This window comes from Bos javanicus, chromosome 11 (assembly GCF_032452875.1).
Source record: "Bos javanicus breed banteng chromosome 11, ARS-OSU_banteng_1.0, whole genome shotgun sequence".
In the NCBI taxonomy this organism is placed as follows: domain Eukaryota; kingdom Metazoa; phylum Chordata; class Mammalia; order Artiodactyla; family Bovidae; genus Bos; species Bos javanicus.
Window position 1 is genome coordinate 31,717,972 of NC_083878.1, and position 18,287 is coordinate 31,736,258.

At 36.6% G+C, this 18,287-nt stretch overlaps 1 long non-coding RNA gene across 1 annotated transcript in view; it reads left to right on the forward strand.

The window, feature by feature from the left end:
• Window positions 1-18,287, forward strand: part of LOC133256520 (uncharacterized) — a 222,288-nt gene that overhangs the window by 101,564 nt on the left and 102,437 nt on the right. The gene's annotated exons all lie outside the window — the stretch shown is intronic.

The window sequence follows — 18,287 nt, forward strand, 5'->3', positions numbered from 1 at the left end:
GTGGTCAGAAAAGATACTTGGAATGATTTCAATTTTTTTGAATTTACCAAGGCTAGATTTATGGCCCAGGATGTGATCTATCCTGGAGAAGGTTCCGTGTACGCTTGAGAAAAAGGTGAAATTCATTGTTTTGGGGTTAAATGTCCTATAGATATCAATTAGGTCTAACTGGTCTATTGTATTATTTAAAGTTTGTGTTTCCTTGTTAATTTTATGTTTAGTTGATCTATCTATAGGTGTGAGTGGGGTATGACAGTCTCCCATTATTATTGTGGTATTGTTAATTTCCCCTTCCATACTTATTAGCATTTGTCTTACATATTGTGGTGCTCCTATATTGGGTGCATATATATTTATAATTGTTATATCTTCTTCTTGGATTGATCCTTTGATCATTATGTAGTGTCCTACATAGGACACTATGTAGGCTCTTTTCACAGCCTTTGTTTAAAGTCTACTTTATCTGATATGAGTATTGCTACTCCTGCTTTCTTTTGGTCTCTATTTGCATGGAATATCTTTTTCCAGCCCTTCACTTTTAGTCTGTATGAGTCCCTTGTTTCGAGGTGGGTCTCTTGTAGACAACATATATGGTGGTCTTGTTTTTGCCTGGAAAATCCTATGGGGCAGAGAAACCTGCCTCCTACCCTTTAAAATTCTCTTACTCTCCTCCCTTTGGAGAGAAGGTATTTTTAGAACAAAGCTCTCCCTTCTCAATTCCTTGATCCTGAATAAAGTTTCCGTTCTGCTATGCCAAACCTGGTTTCATTCAATTTGCATTTGTGACTTCAAGCAAAAGACCCATTGAGGAGTCACCAATTCATTATGGATCAGTAATGGAAGTACAGAACTGGCATAAGATAGACACATGTGCATGGTAAGTCACTTCAGTTGTGTCTGACTCTGTGCGACCCTATGAACTGCAGCCTGCAAGATTCCTCTGTCCATGGGATTCTCCAGATGAGAATACTGGAGTGGATTGCTGTGCCCTTCCCCAGAAATAGACACTAAACCAATGGAAAAGACTAGAGAACCCAGAACACAGTCAAATGCTCTTTTATAACACTGAGCAATGGGGAAAAGTCAATCTCTAACAGATAGAGTTGGGAGAATTTGGTATCTATGTGTAAAGAATGAACTTGGACCCTTATCTTACACCATCACAAAAATTAATTCACCATGGATAAAGACTTAAGTATGTAAGACCTAAAATTATAGAACTCATACAAGAAACCATTGAGAAGGGTTCTATAACATTAATATTTTCAAGATTTCTTGTATATGACATCTAAAACACAAACAGCAAAAGCAAAAATAGACAAGTAGGACAGCATCAAAGTGAGAAACTTCTGTGTGGCAAAGAAATAGTGGAGTCAGAGGGAGCCTATAGAACAGGAGAAAATATTTGTAACCAATGTATCCCATAATATGTTAATATCCAAAATATATGAATATATTTTAATATATTTTAAATATACACATTTATAAATATATTAAATGTATGAATATATAATAAGGAATTCATAGAACTCAATAGCAGGAAAACAAATAACTTGATTTAAAAGTGGACAAAGGACCTGAATAGAAATTTCCCCAAAGACAACAAACAAAGTTCAACAGGTGTTTAAAAAGATGCTGAATACTGCTAATCATCAGGAAAATGCAAACCAAAACTACAAGATATTATCTTGGACTTGTTTATTGGTCATGATCAAGAAAACATAAAATAACAAGTATTGACAAGAATAAGGTCGTATCAGAACCCTTGTGTACTGTTGGTAGGAATGTAAAATGGTGTAGCCACTGTGGAAAATCATCTGGAGTTTCCTCAAAAAATTGAAAACAGGACTACCATAAGGTCTAGTAATTCCACTGGTTGGTATTTATCGAAAAGAATTAAGATAAATGTACTCCTGTGTTAATTGGAGCATTATTCACAGTATCCACAAGGTGGAACCAGCCTAAATGTCTAATAGAGAATGGATGGATAAAGAAAATCTAGTTTATATGTATAATGGAATATTATTCAGCCTTGTAAAAGAAGGAAGTACTATAATATGGATAAACCTTGGGGACATTATGCTAAAGTGAAATAAATTGGTTAATGGTGGATGAATAATCCATGATTCCACTTAGGTATCTACAGTAATCAAACTCATAAGAGCAGAAAGCAGAATGGTTGCCAGGGGTGGGGGAGGAGGAAAGGAAGGGTTGTTGTTCAGTGATTGTAAGAACACTTTAGTCGTGCAAAATGAAAATGTTCTAGAGACCTGCTTTACTGAAGTGTGCATATAATTAGGTGCTTTACTGTGCATATAAAAATTTGTTGAGAATAGATTCAATGTTGTGTGTTTTTACACATAAAAAAAAAAAAAAGTGGATCCCATAGATCCTAGTTCTGGTGAATACTATTAATGGTTAGCTGTGGGGAGGTAAGTGAGGTAATGTACTGCAGTACAGAGTATTTTCATTTTTTACTCTCTAGATAATGATATTTTCTCACTTTTTTAAAAAAACAAGGTTTTGTATTGTATAAAATGGACATAAAACATTATGGTCCCAGTTAAGAGTTTTTTTTAAATGATGGCTGGCATTTTCTTTAATTTATTAATTAATTTGGTTGTCTCAGATGTTAGTTGCAGCACATGAGATTTTCCTTGTGTCATGCAGGATCTTTCTTTGTGGCACCTGGACTCTCTAGTTGTGGCACACTGGCTCCTGAGCACATGGGCTCAGTAGTTGTGGTACAAGGGTTTAGTTGCTTCACGGCATGTGTGACACTCATTCCCTGAACAGGGATTAAATTTGCATCCCCCCTGCATTGCAAAGTGAATTCTTAACCAGTGGACCACCAGGGAAGTCCCACTTCCAGAGTATGTTATTGGTTCTTTCTTAGTAGCCTTTACCCCTCAGGTCAATGCTATCATGTAAGGATTCTCCTCATTGAGTATGTTTTGGGTGCATCTAGGAGTTGAGGAAATAACAATGAAGTGCTGTTGCAGATTCACAAGATCAACTGTGTAATAAATTTAGGTCAAAATTTTGCTTCTCTCCTGACTTCCATATGCCTACTCTCTGGTAGGTCACAGAAGTGTTTTTGTTTTCCAAGGTTTATCTCAGTTCAGAACCAACATCACACCCTAGAGAAGTCTATTTTCCTCCTTCTTGGATACAATCAACTTGGTAAGGAGTTGCAGGTCCCTTAGTAGAAAGATAGAAAGAAATACTGGATATACTCAAAAACAAAATCAGACCTCTCTTTGGTGCACCATATTCCAGGTCTGTGAATGGTCTGAGGTCTTAGAAGAGAAGCTGTGATTCTCTATTGTGAAGCAAAACTGTTCTCTTCTCAACCCAGACCTTTAATTTTTCACTTATATAGATTTTGAACAAATACATTTGTTAGTTTCCTAATGTAAATCAATTGTCATTCCTAGGATAAACTCAGCTGGGTCATAAATTATTATACCTTGCCTATCTTGGAAGTATCTTTAGAGTTATTTTCATCTGTATTCACAAGTGAAATCAAAATGTCCTTTTTACTCACAAAGTGATCTTGTCAGGTTTGGTACCAAAGTAATGCCAGCTTCGTTATGTGACATAAGTAGTTTGTGTTCCCTCTTTACTTGTTCACTAGAAGAGATATAGAGATTTTTATTTTCTTTCTTAAATATTTGATAGAACTCTCTGAAGAACTTACCTATGCCTTAAATTTCCTTTGTGCAAACATTTTTAACTAATTCAGTTTCTTTAATGGTTTAGGTCTGTGAGCATTTTTTGTTTCTTGAATTAGTATTGATGTTAATTTCTCTAACAATATGGTAATTATTTTTGGGCTTAAAGCTTACTGGAATGACATATTTCATAACATGTTCTTATTACCTCTTAATACATGTAAATATCTACTATGTCTAAACAGTAAATTCTGATATGTATTCATGTCTCCCTTCTCTATTTTGCTTAATCAATTTTACCACACTTTTGTCATTTATAAGAAACAACTTTTGACTTAGTTGACCTCCTCTATTATTTTAGGTTATTTTCTATCTAATACGTGTCTCTTCTCATTTTTATTTCTTTTCTTCTACTTTCTCTTTATTCACTTTGGATGTCTAGACAATTATTGAGAAATACATAAATATTTCTATTCTTGGATTCCCCTTATTGCTAATATTTATGAATTTATGTGATACAGATGGTACCTAGATCAATGCTAGCATTTAACAAAAAGCAATCTGAAGTGTGCAGCTCTCTTTTCTGTGATTTCTGGAGAGGCTGCAGGGTGGTAGACCTTTGGTATGCAGACACATGCTTCATTACACAGTTGCTTGAGTTACCTTGGAAAGCAGACCTGCAACTAGAGCTTATAATTATAGGAGATTTGGTTGGAAAACTTTGGAATATCAGTCTATGATAAATTCTTTTTGTTGATTTATTATTATTTTTTAAAGTTCTGTCAGTGATACAGCAGTATAGGCTAATTGGAACAGATGGCTCTGAAGAGATAGCCTATGTAGTAGGTAAAACTGTAACCTCAAGTCTCTCCCAAGCATTTCCTATTAAGAGTTTTCAGGGGCAGGAGAGCTTCAAGAGGGAGAGCATTAGTCAGTTCAGTCTTTCAGTTATGTCTGACTCTGTGTGACCCCATGGACTGCAGCACATCAGGCTTCCATGTCTATCACCAACTCCCAGAGCTTACTCAAACTCATGTCCATCGAGTCAGTGATGCCATCCAACGATCTCATCCTCTGTCGGCTCCTTGTCCTCCCACCTTCAATCTTTCCCAGTATCAGGGTCTTTTCAAATGAGTCAGTCAGGGTCTTTTCAAATGGCCTAAGTATTGGAGTTTCAGCATCAGTTCTTCCAATGAATATTCAGGACTGACTTCCTTTAGAATGGACTGGTTGGATCTCCTTGCAGTCCAAGGGACTCTCAAGAATCTTCTCCAACACCACAGTTCAAAAGTATCAATTCTTCAGTGTTCAGCTTTCTTTATAGTCCAACTCTCACATCCATACATGACCACTGGAAAAAACCATAGCTTTGACTATATAGACCTTTGTTTGCAAAGTAATATCTCTGCTTTTTAATATGCTGTCTAGGTTGGTCATAGCTTTTCTTCCAAGGAGCAAGTGTCTTTTCATTTCATAGCTGCAGTCACCATCTGCAGTGATTCAGTTCAGTTCAGTTCAGTTGCTCAGTTGTGTCTGACTCTTTGCAACCCCATGAATCCCAACACGCCAGGCCTCCCTGTCCATCACCAACTCCCGGAGTTCACTCAGACTCACGTCCATTGAGGCAGTTATGCCATCCAGCCATCTCATCATCCTCTGTCGTCCCCTTCACCTCCTGCCCTCAATCTCTCCCAGCATCAGAGTCTTTTCCAATGAGTCAACTCTTTGCATGAGGTGGCCAAAGTACTGGAGTTTCAGCTTTAGCATCATTCCTTCTAAAGAAATCCCAGGGCTGATCTCCTTCAGAACGGACTGGTTGGATCTTCTTGCAGTTCAAGGGACTCTTAAGAGTCTTCTCCAATACCACAGTTCAAAAGCATCAATTCTTCAGCGCTCAGCCTTCTTCACAGTCCAACTCTCACATCTATACATGACCACAGGAAAAACCATAGCCTTGACTAGACAGACCTTTGTTGGCAAAGTAATGTCTCTGCTTTTGAATATGCTATCTAGGTTGGTCATAACTTTCCTTCCAAGGAGTAAGTGTCTTTTAATTACATGGCTGCAGTCACCATCCACAGTGATTTTGGAGTCCAAAAAAATAAAGTCTGACACTGTTTCCACTGTTTCTCCATCTATTTCCCATGAAGTGATGGGACCAGATGCCATGATCTTCGTTTTCTGAATGTTGAGCTTTAAGCCAACTTTTTCACTCTCCTTTTTCACTTTCATTGAGAGGCTTTTTAGTTCCTCTTTACTTTCTGCCATAAGGGTGATGTTATCTGCATGTCTGAGGTTATTTATATTTCTCCCAGCAATCTTGATTCCAGGTTGTGCTTCATCCAGTCCAGCGTTTCTCATAGATGTAATCTGCATATAAATTAAATAAGCAGGGTGACAAGATACAGTCTTGATGTACTCCTTTCCCAATTTAGAACCAATGTGTTGTTCCATGTCCAGTTCTAACTGTTGCTTCTTGACCTGCCTACAGGTTTCTCAGGAGGCAGACCAGATAGTCTGGTGTTCCCATATCTTTCAGAATTTTCCACAGTTTGTTGTGATCCACACTGTCAAAGTCTTTGGCACAGTCAATAAAGCAGAAGTAGATGTTTTCCTGGAACTCTCTTGCTTTTTTGATGATCCAGCAGATATTGGCAATTTGATCTCTGGTCCCTCTGCCTTTTCTAAATCCAGCTTGAACATCTGGAAGTTCGTGGTTCTTGTACTATTGAAGCCTGGCTTGGAGAATTTGGGGCATTACTTTGTAGCATGTGAGATGAGTACCATTGTGCAGTAGTTTGAGCATTCTTTGGCATTGCCTTTCTTTGGGATTGGAATGAAAACTGACCTTTTCCGGTCCTGTGGCCACTGCTGAGTTTTCCAAATTTGCTGGCATATTGAGTGCAGCACTTTCACAGCATCATCTTTCAGGATTTGAAATAGCTCAACTGGAATTCCATCACCTCCACTAGCTTTGTTTGTAGTGATGCTTCGTTAGGTCCACTTGACTTCACATTCCAGGATGTCTGGCTCTAGGTGAGTGATCACAGCATCATGATTATCTGGGTCATGAAGATCTTTTTTGTACAGTTCTTCTGTGAATTCTTGCCACTTCTTCTTAATACCTTCTGCTTCTTTTAGGTCCATACCATTTCTGTCCTTTATCGAGCCCATCTTTGCATGAAATGTTCCCTTGGTATCTCTAATTTTCTTGAAGAGATCTCTAGTCTTTCCCATTCTGTTGTTTACCTCTATTTCTTTGCATTGATCACCGAGGAAGTCTTTCTTATCTTTCCTTGCTATTCTTTGGAACTCTGCACTCAGATGCTTTTATCTTTCCTTTTCTCTTTTCTTTTTGCTTCTCTTCTTTTCACAGCTATTTGTAAGGCCTCCTCAGACAGCCATTTTGCTTTTTAGTATTTCTTTTCCATGGGGATGGTCTTGATCCCTGTCTCTTGTACAATGTCATGAACTTCTGTCCATAGTTCATCAGGTACTCTGTCTATCAGATCTAGTCCCTTAAATCTATTTCTCACTTCCACTGTATAATCATAAGGGATTTGATTTAGGTCATACCTGAATGGTCTAGTGGTTTTCCCTACATTCTTCAATTTAAGTCTGAATTTGGCAATAAGGAGTTCATGATCTGAGCCACAGTCAGCTCCCGGTCTTGTTTTTGCTGACTGTATAGAACTTCTCCATCTTTGGCTGCAAAGAATATAATCAATCTGATTTTAGTGTTGACCATCTGGTGATGTCTATGTGTAGAGTCTTCTCTTGTGTTGTTGGAAGAGAGTGTTTTCTATGACCTGTGCGTTCTCTTGGCAAAACTCTATTAGTCTTTGCCCTGCTTCATTCCATATTCCAAGGCCAAGTTTGCCTGTTACTCCAGGTGTTTCTTGACTTCCTACTTTTGCATTCCAGTCCCCTATAATGAAAAGGACATTTTTTTGGATGTTAGTTCTAAAAGGTCTTGTAGGTCTTCATAGAACCTTTCAACTGCAGCTTCTTCAGCATTACTGGATATTCCCTTAGTATCTCCAATTTTCTTTAAGTGATCTCTAGTCTTTCCCATTTTATTGTTTTCCTCTATTTCTTTGCATTGATCACTGAGGAAGGGATGGCATATATGTATACATATAGCTGCTTCACTCGTTGTAAAGAGGAACTAACAACATTTTAAAGCAACTGTATACTAATTTAAAAAGGAAAAGAAAATTCTGAATCTGAAAAAAAAATTTTTCAGCCAGGCAGTGAAAGTCAGCTCAGGGGCATAAATCAGATTAAGATGTGGGACTCTCCATCCATTAAAGATAGAGTAAAAGAGTCTAGTAAATTAAAGACCTCAGGGTATTTAAGAATAAAACATCTTTTAATGACATTTTTGCTTATGATTACATGGCAACAAAATTAACTAGAAGCCTACTAATTTTTTGGAAGAAATTTGTATTTCCAAAGAATTGCAGGCTACCTACAAAAGCTTGTTATTTTTCTAACCTTGTAGCAAAACTCTGGCCTCAAATCTGTACCATCATAAAGTGGACTGCACAAAATATCCAGCTTCTAAAAAGATTATAATCTCCAAAGTTTTGACTATGAAGGATTAGAACAAGGAAAATCTCCCACAGGACACAGCCAAGGACTACAGTGACAATATCCAGGGGCATTATAATGAGCTACCATATGTGTTAACCAAGGAACTTAATTCAGTGACAAAACAGATTTTTCACCACTCTTGCCCAGTGGGATTTCATGGTTGCTATAGCTGAGTGACTGATAAGAATTTCCAATGCTTCCTCCCAACAGAGTTTTAAATGCATTTGTGCTATTTCTATTCCACCATTTTATATTGATGTAAGGGTGGAAAAAATAATCTATTTCTTTTATATTTTAATGTTGTGAACATGATAAGCCACATTAAGAGGAATTGTTCCCTTGGAATACTCACTTCCTCTACAAGGGAGACAATCCCCAAATTGCATCCACTTCAAAGTCCATCTCCAAGTGGTGTGCAGTGCTCTCCATCAGGTCTAGGTGTGACTCTTCCTGCTGTGGTTTGATGTGTGGGAAGAGGGATTTGAACTTTCAGGGGAGAGATAAGCTGTGGACTGTGGCAAAGACTGATAGTTGCCCCTGTGTAGCTATTCTAACCTTCTGTAGGAACAGACTTTGAGTGAGGCATATGACTGCACAGCTATAAAGACAATTTCCAGCCTCTCTCACATCCAGTGTGCCTGTGCCCTGGCCAATGGGTTCTAAGTCAAAGTAATCCTAACTTCTGGGATGTGCCTTTGAAAGAAGCATCATCTTGTCCCTTCCCCTTTTCCTTACCTTTTTCCTCTGGCTGGCTGAATGTGAATGGCTTAGCAGAAGTTGAAGAGAAGTTATCTAAGATTGGCAGGTATGCAATGAGGGTAATTTAGCCATGGTAAAGAAAGGGACTTTGTCCTTGATAGAGTAATACTGTCATTTGAGCCCTAGGCTATTTGTTTTGGTTTGCTATGTGAGGGATATACAAACTTCTATTTTGGCTTTCATTATAAGAAAGGAATCTATATCATAACTAGTATAATGCAGAACTAATTATGATGTCATTGAGTATGTATCTGAAAAGTTCTTTTTTCTTCTTTCTACACCTGTAGAATCTTATTATTTGAACTTTGAACAGCTTTTGAAGCTACTGATGAAGCTCAACTCTGCTCCCTTTTGATGTGAAATAGATATAATGTAAACAATCCCCTAAGATTACTCCTTATAGTAACTGTTCAGTTCAGTTCAGTTTAGTCACTCAGTCATGTCTGACTCTTTGCAACCCCATGAATCGCAGCACACCAGATCTCCCTGTCCATCACCAACTCCCGGAGTTCACTCAAACTCACATCCATCGAGTCAGTGATGCCATCCAGCCATCTCATCCTCTGTCATCCCCTTCTCCTCCTGCCCCCAATCCCTCCCAGCATCAGAGTCTTTTCCAATGAGTCAACTCTTTACATGAGGTGGCCAAAGTATTGGAGTTTCAGCTTTAGCATCTGTCCTTCCAAAGAACACCCAGGACTGATCTCCTTTAGAATGGACTGGTTGGATCTCCTTGCAGCCCAAGGGACTCTCAAGAGTCTTCTCCAACACCACAGTTCAAAAGCATCAATTCTTTGGCGTTCAGCTTTCTTCACAGTCCAACTCTCACATCCATACATGACCACTGGAAAAACCATAGACTTGACTAAATGGACCTTTGTTGGCAAAGTAATGTCTCTGCTTTTGAATATGCTATCTAGGTTGGTCATAACTTTCCTTCCAAGGAGTAAGCGTCTTTTAATTTCATGGCTGCAATCACCATCTGCAGTGATTTTGGAGCCCCCCAAAATAAAGTCTGACACTGTTTCTTTCCCTGGCATTCAGAGATCCCTGATACTATTTGAGTTTATGTTTTAGTGGTTATTGTAGTTGTTGTTTTCTGCCTTATCTCCCTGAATTTAGTAAAATCTCTGTAGTCCTCATGGTACTGAATATGATAAATCACATCATACTGAAGCTATCTGGGAACTAAACCACTGGCATTTAAGATAATAAATTCCACAGCAAAGCCCTTTGCTCATCTCCTGCTCATCTTTTTGCCTTCCTTGGTTTATGACTAGTTGGAAATAATATTGCTTTGGTATTGAGATTGCAGAGGATACAGAAATTCAAACTGTAGTCGATAAAAATAAATTTTATCAGGAAAATGAGAAAATGTCTTCATATAATGAACTGTAGATAGCTGTAGAAAGATAATCTGGATATTTAGCTGGGAGATGAATACTTAGGTTTCTGTGGTATACCAGCAGAAGAAACTGGATTTTTTCTCTTTTGGATTTTGTCTTACATGTAGAATTTCAAAACTCTTGACCTGCAGAGGCCTCCCAAATGCATTTTAATACCTGAGGATTTTATGCAGTTTATTCTGCTTCTAAGAACATTTGTACTTTTTAGGTAGATGAACAAACTGAGTTACATGACACGTACAAGGTCATGTTTTAAGTCACTAGTGAAACCTAGACTAAATTTTTAGTGTTGCTCAAGCCAGTTTAATGTAAATTTCACTGCACTGTATATGCTGGAAAAATTTTAGTACTTTTACATCAAGAGTTATTTTGCATGACTCCCAGATTTTCACATTTTTCTTACCCTGTTTTTTAGTTGACCTTTTTTTTTTTTCTTCTTAACTCAGACTAACCTTTGGCATCACTTTTCTAAGCTCTAGGTTGTATATGTGCATTGTGCAGCTTATCCCTTTTGAGGTACAAACACATGGTGTATTCAAACCACTGAAACTCTTTGAGTATGTCACTGTGAAGTGCTGTAAAAGTGGAACAACCTAAAGAGATTATTCCTGACATTAGTAAGCCTAGGTGGGTCCTTTACAGATGTGTTCTTTGTAGATACTATGTAATAAATTTAAGGGGCTATTTATGTGTGAGATAAAGTGCAATAAATTAAAATGAGGTATTCACTTTCATTTAAATCAAGTGAAAACCCATTTTATAAGCCAATCAGCTTGCTATAGATTGGGTAATATTGGAGCATCAATTCTTTTTCCTGAGAATATAGTAACATATCTTGCATTTTCTTTGATAGCATACTTTTTCAGGATTTGGCTATTCTGAAAAAGTAGCCTGAGAGTATACTTCTCTTTATTTCCCCAAATAAAGCTTTATTTACCATATTTAAAGAAAACAGAGTTCAGTCATTTCCCAACTCGTTTCCATCAATGCTTGAAGAAAAATGTGTTCTTAGAAGTGCCAGTCAAATCAGAAAGAGAAGAGTTTTCCAGTAGCTCAATGGATCAATCCATCAATACTGTACACTTTTTCAAATTTATAGTATGTTGAAGTATTGGTAAATAATTAAAGTATTGTTACAATTAGTAGTACTACTATTACAGAAATGTCCAAGCAGATCAACATGATGAGCCTGACACTGAGTTATTTGTTTTATTCTTTATCTGTTCCTGCCTTTCAATAACTGTTCAACCACTATTTAGAAGATTGACTTCTATGTTTCTCAGCTATATTTGTATATAATAATAATAAATTACAAAACATTTCACCACTGATTACATTAGTAAAAGTCATCACTTTCTCTTTCCTGAATCAGAGTCTGCTACCTTTTAGATTGTTATCTCATTGTCCTTTAAATTACTTAAGGCTAGAAAACTTTTGAATGTTCTATATTCCTTTGCTACATGTATCATCTGTGTGTGTGTGTGTGCGGGGGGGGGGGGGTGCCTGTGTCTGTGTGTTTGTGTGTGTGTGTGTATTCTCTCCCTGATCCCCAGGCTTTCTGTTTGTAGAATGTCCTGATTTCCCAGAATTCTTTTTCCTTATTATTTGGCCAGGTTCTTTGATATCTATTTTTATTTATTTAGCTTTTTTTATGCTGAGATTTTATAATTATATAAAGTTTCAGCCAAATATATGTAAGTATCCTGTGTGATATAAATATATAAGATCATAGAAGGATTCCTTCCTTTTTCTTATCTTGCCAAGTTAACTAAAAATAGATCCTATAGTTTCTTACATCCTTTCCCCATAAGAACTATTATACCTTTAGTTCTGGCCATTTCCAGCTTCTGTTCTGACTTCCAAATTATTCCTCCCATTTCTGATTTCTCCCCACTCTTATCCTAGGCACCAGAGTGATTTCAAAAAATGCAGATTTGATCATGTTATTACCCTGCTCAAACCCACATTGCCTTCAGTCTCCTAAGCATGGTACCCAGCGTCCTTTACTGCATGACTGAAACCTACCTCATCAGCTTCACCCTTACCACTCTTGACTACTAGATTTGCATCATGTAGCATTGTCTCCTAGCACACTTTTCTTTGAGGATGTCTGTTTGGCAAAGTATTGTGGAAAAGAGAAACCAGTAAGACCACTATTTTGATTCTTAAATTGAATAAAATACATCTCTCCTTCTCCCATCAATGCCTATTAAAAAATTAAAGAATGTGCCAATTTCAAGACATTGCCAGTACCATGAATTTGACTGTGGCAGAATCCTGTAGATCAATTGTTTAAGATACCATAAGTATACATAAAAATAATTGCTTCCATCCTGAAAGTTTTTAAATTCCATTTTAAAATTCAAAGAAAATAACCTGTTTTAGATGCTATTATTCAGGAAACACACACACACACACCTTATCAATGCTTTGTTCCCCTAATTACTTCCAAAGTAATTCAACTGTGACTACATTAGATTAGATAATTAACTTGAGAATGTCTTATTTGGCATAAGTGCTTTAAGTATAATATGATACAGAGCTATTTTTTCTCTCTAATTCTCTAAGAGTTTGACTTTAACCATGGCTTTAAACATACTAGTTTTTCGGATAAATTTTGAGTTAAAAGCCATCCACAAAATCACATTGGACACCTCTGTTTCTCCAGTGTCACACAGAAGAATATGTTCAGTTTACTTTTCTGGAAGGCAAGTGAATAATGCCGACAAGGTAAACCAACACATCAGCTTTCAATTAACTGATGATTTACTGTGTGTAAGGCATACAAAGGGTAGACAAAACAATTGCCAGGCAGACACCAAAGTCTGTGCTATCTAGAGAAGAATAAACTTATCCATGTAAAGAGAATAAATGTGTCCATGTGAATGATGCAGATATCCACACATAAGTATAATAATAATAATAAGTGATCATAATTAATGTTTATGGAGTGTTTATTGATCCTCTGTGCCAGGATCTGTGATAAACTTCTTCAAAGCACTATATCACTGAATCTTCATAGAATCTCTGCAAGGCATGAACTATTGTTAGCCCCATTTTGCAGGATGAGAAGGATTCAAAACATCATATACACACTTGGCTTTATTCATCTAGTGAGAAGTAGAGCTGAAACTGGTTTGTTTTTGTTTTTGTTTTTTTCGAGTTTCTAACTTCATACTACTTTAAAGGGAGAGTTTACTTTTGTCAGTGGCCTCACTAATATGGTAAAATTAAATGATGAATAGAATCAAATATATTCACTACAAAATAAATTTTTTAAATTTATTTTAATTGGATGCTAATTACTTTACAATATTGTGGTTTTTGTCATACATTGACATGAATCAGCCACAGGTGTACATGGGACAGGGCAACGCATGTACAAAATAAATTTTAAAAATCTTAGTATATCAGGTCACAATTAAGATAAAACTTCTTTGTGTTATCAGCTCATAGGAAAAGAGGGAGTTTTATGCAGGGATTAAAGTTCACCTTTGGATAGAAGTGGCACTCAACCAACCTTATTTCCTTGTTTTGAAGTCTTGATGTGTTAAGCCATAAATAGCAGAAATATTGATAAATCAAATGTGACGTGAGATTTCAAGTTTTAAAATACTTTCTGTATAATTGTTGTTGTTCAGTTGCTAAATTGTTGTTGAGTCTTTGTGACTCCGTGGACTTCAGCACACCAGGCTTCTCTGTCCTCCAGTATCTCCTGGAATTTGCTCAAATTCATGTGCATTTTGAGTCTAACCATCTAAACCATCTCATCTAACCATCTAAACCATCTCATCTAACATCTAACCATCTCATCTAATGTCTAACCATCTCATCTAACGTCTAACCATCTCATCTTCTGTTGCCTGCTTCTTCTTTCTCCATTTACTTTCTTCTGTGTAACCAGATTAAAAAATTAAAGCACTGCTCCTTAAGATTACAGAAGTTACTATGATATATTTCAAGTCATAATTCCAAAATGGCATCAGCATAAATGATCATGTTACTAATTGAGTCCATATGTGGAATGAAACAGGGTGTACACATAAAGATCTACTTTGATAAATGAAATCTGTTTTGAATAAACAGCAAACAATATCTCTTAAGTTGTCATTACTGTGGTATTCAAATGAAAGGAGATTCATGAATGATTATGCAAATTTTGAGAAACAAATTCAAAATGCAGTTTAAAAGCAGTGTGCATAACATGAAAATATTTTTATTTCTTGTTTTCTTAGCTGAGTTAATCTACTTGTATTTCAGAAATCTAATATTTAAGGAGGAAGAAAATGGCAATTTAGTTGTCACTGGCACAGATATAATGACGGGAAATTCCTATAAATATTTTTAGTCAATTAGTGTTGGCCAGAAAGTTTGGATATGCATGATACAAACAGAACAATTCATAGGGAAAAAAGACAAAATGGATTTTCAAACCATGAGACAGTACATAAATTAAAGAGATAAAATAAAGGAATATGAGATTCATTCATTCATTATTCATTTATCCAATAGGTTTGTATCAAGCACTTTACTGTTCCAGATACAGCAGTAGACAATAGCCTGTGTCCTCATGGGCACATTCTGGTGAAAGGTCCAGAAATTTTTAAGACTAATAGTCATTTCGATATTTGGCAAAACTAATACAATTTTGTAAAGTTTAAAAAAAAAAAAGACTAATAGTCCAATTCACTATTTAACAACAATTATGATAAATGCTTTAAGGAGACATTAGAGACATTAGACATTCATAGTTCTATGAATGTAATAAAAGAGCTTGATTGAGTGGGTGCAAGAAAATGAGGACATGGCAGGCACATCAAAGACTGATTCATATACAAAGCAACGTTTTGGCCTAGGTCTGAATAATTAGTCCAGTCAACTAGTGAATTTGAGGCAGAAAGGCAGATAATTTTGTGAAGTACATGCATACAGATCTGTGGTGGATGACATGGGATGGATATCAATGATAACAAAACCTCTAAAACTTTTATAGTAGTATCTATGTGCCAGACATCATGCTTAGGGCTTAACCCACATTTACTCAGTTACTTCTCATAGCAACACCCTGAGGTTAGTTTTATTATTATCTCATTTTTAAGGATAAAGAACAGAGGCAGAATACCTTTCTAAGGATCACAGTGCTAGTCTGTGGTAGATCTGGTTCAACCCAAGGTCATATAATTTTAAAGAATGCACTCTTGGCCACTGTCTACCCAGATTATGCATTCATCTGTAATTGTCCAGCATCATTGTGAGCTTCTATACCAAGCTTTTTCATAGCATGGTTCATAGTTGTCAGAGAATTGAGAGTGATTTATGGCCAGGTGATGACCAAGAAAAATGATGTCTTTAGAAGCAATGCAATCAATACATGATTGTTACGTTTACTTTGGAATCAATCAAGATTTGACTCCCTTCCTTCCTCTTTGTGCATATGTTGGACAGGTTTCTTGAACTTCCCAAATACCAACTAATAGCTTCAAAACTGAATTAATAATGATGCCTTTAGAACAAGCTTGCTGTGAGGTTGACATGAGATAATAAATATTCAGTATATCCTTGGCACACAGTAATTCCCCAGTAGTGTTGGTCGCTCAGCAGTGTCCGATTCTTTGTGGACCACGTGGACTATAGCTCACCAGGCTCCTCTCTGTCCATGGAATTGAGGAACAGGCAACACTGGAGTGGGTAGCCATTCCCTTCTCTGGGGGATCTTCTTGACCCAGGGAATGAACCCAAGTCTCCGGCATTGCGGGCAAATTCTTACCTCCCAAGCCACCAGGGAAACCCAATATATGTTAGTTATTATTATTAGCAGAAAAAGAGATTGATAATGAACATCAAAGAGGACTTTCAGTGCCTTGCATAAGAGGGTGAATGTTATTTCACAAGCAGCAGGAAGTCACTGACATTTTCTGAAAAAGAATTACTTCAGCATACATAGTAAATTACTAGTGATAATCTGTAGTTTACAAAATGGTTTTGAATGGATTATTTAATTCCACTTAATCTCATAGGGATGGTATTTTGATTGTAATTTTACAGATAGACTAAAACTTAGAGATCTTAAATGACATGTCCAAGAGCTCATACGACAGTACAGGAGCTGTAATTTTGATTCAGTACTTCAAGTAAAAGGTCATTTTAGTTTCCATCATACCACAGTTTGTGAGTAATTTTAAGAGACATGCTTAAGAAGTTCCATAGAAAAATTAAGGGACAAAATTGTTTTGGTTATTCTGAGTTTGAGGTGGAGTATTATTTTTTAACTTTACAGTTTTGACGGAAGGAACATAGGTACTTGATGAAAGTCTGAGAAGCTGGAGACTTTGGTGTTAGTCCCATCTCTGCCACTTCTTGACTTTGTGGCAAGTTGTAGACAAGCCACTTAACCTTAGTGTTTGTAGGTTTCTTCAGTTGAGGAAAGCAAAATATAATCCCATTTATTGGAGCTTTTCAGTGGATCAAATGACAAAGAATCAACAAAGCAGAAAGCTCAAGTAACATACACATTTATTATAGTCACTTTACATACAAAAAGTTTCTATCCTCTGGTAGCTCAGCTGGTAAAGAATCCACCTGCAATGCAGGAAACCCGGTTCAATTCCTGGGTTGGGAAGATCCGCTGGAGAATGGAAAGGCTACCCACTCCAGGATCCTTGGGCTTCCCTGTTGGCTCAGCTGGTAAAGAATCTGCTTGCCATGTGGGAGACCTGGGTTCGATCCCTGGCTTGGTACAATCCTCCGGAGAAGGGAATGGCTACTTACTCTAGTATTCTGGCCTGGAGAATTCCATGGACTGTATATAGTCCATGGGGTCACAAAAACTCGGACACAACTGAGCCACTTTCACTTTCCCCAACCATGAATTTAAAACCTTATAGGAAAAATACAGTCAGAACCACTGGAGTTGAAGGAGAATCTGTCAAAATTTTTATTATTAAAATGAAATCAAATATCTAGAAAACTCAGTTTTCAGTGACATTTAATACATGTTAACCCATTAATATGGCAACTCTCCTTTTTTCCATTTACTGACTCTACTCACCAGAAGCCTTTTGAGTTCTCTCTCTCTTCCAGTTTGAACTGTGAACCTGCAGATCTGTCTTGGTTTGTTGCACATGTTGTATGTATTGAGGGACACTTTTCCAAGTCTAGTCCTTTATCCAGATATTAAAGAATTTTTTTTGTTTTTATGGCTTTGCTTTCTATGTCCCATAATATTTTCAGATATATACTCTGCTTCTTTAGAGAAGCAAAAGTAAAAGTCTAAGGTTCTGGTGTATTCTTCTTGACTTCCTTTATCATTTGCAAGATCCCTTGAGATAGGTTTTTTTTTTTTTTTGCAGGGGATGGTGAGAGTGTTGGAACTTTCTACTTTTCCCTTCTTTTCCTATTCCAGCCTTGTGATTTCATCTCCTTCTAATTATCCCCCATTGATTTTATACCAATTCTATATGATGGAAAATTTTGAGATTTTGAAAATGTCATAGGATATAATGTCACACATACTAGACATTTCCATAGCATAACTCATATTTTGGAGTTTAATATAATAACCACAAACATAATGTAAGCTTTTATAAAATTACTGCTTGAAGAACAATGGGGCTCTGAGCTGTATAACTTTTGTAAAAGCTAGAATAGCTGAAATAATGTAACTGCTTGAAAGAATAACTTATTAAGAATTTTTCCTCCTCTCTCCATCCCTTTGGTTTAAGTTAGATAATCTGATATTTTCCTAAACAAGATCATAAAAGTCCAATGTGAAAAAGCTTCACATAAAAAATATTCTAAAAGTGTTGAGATAGTAGACTGAAATATGTTCAGTTCAGTTCAGTTCAGTCACTCA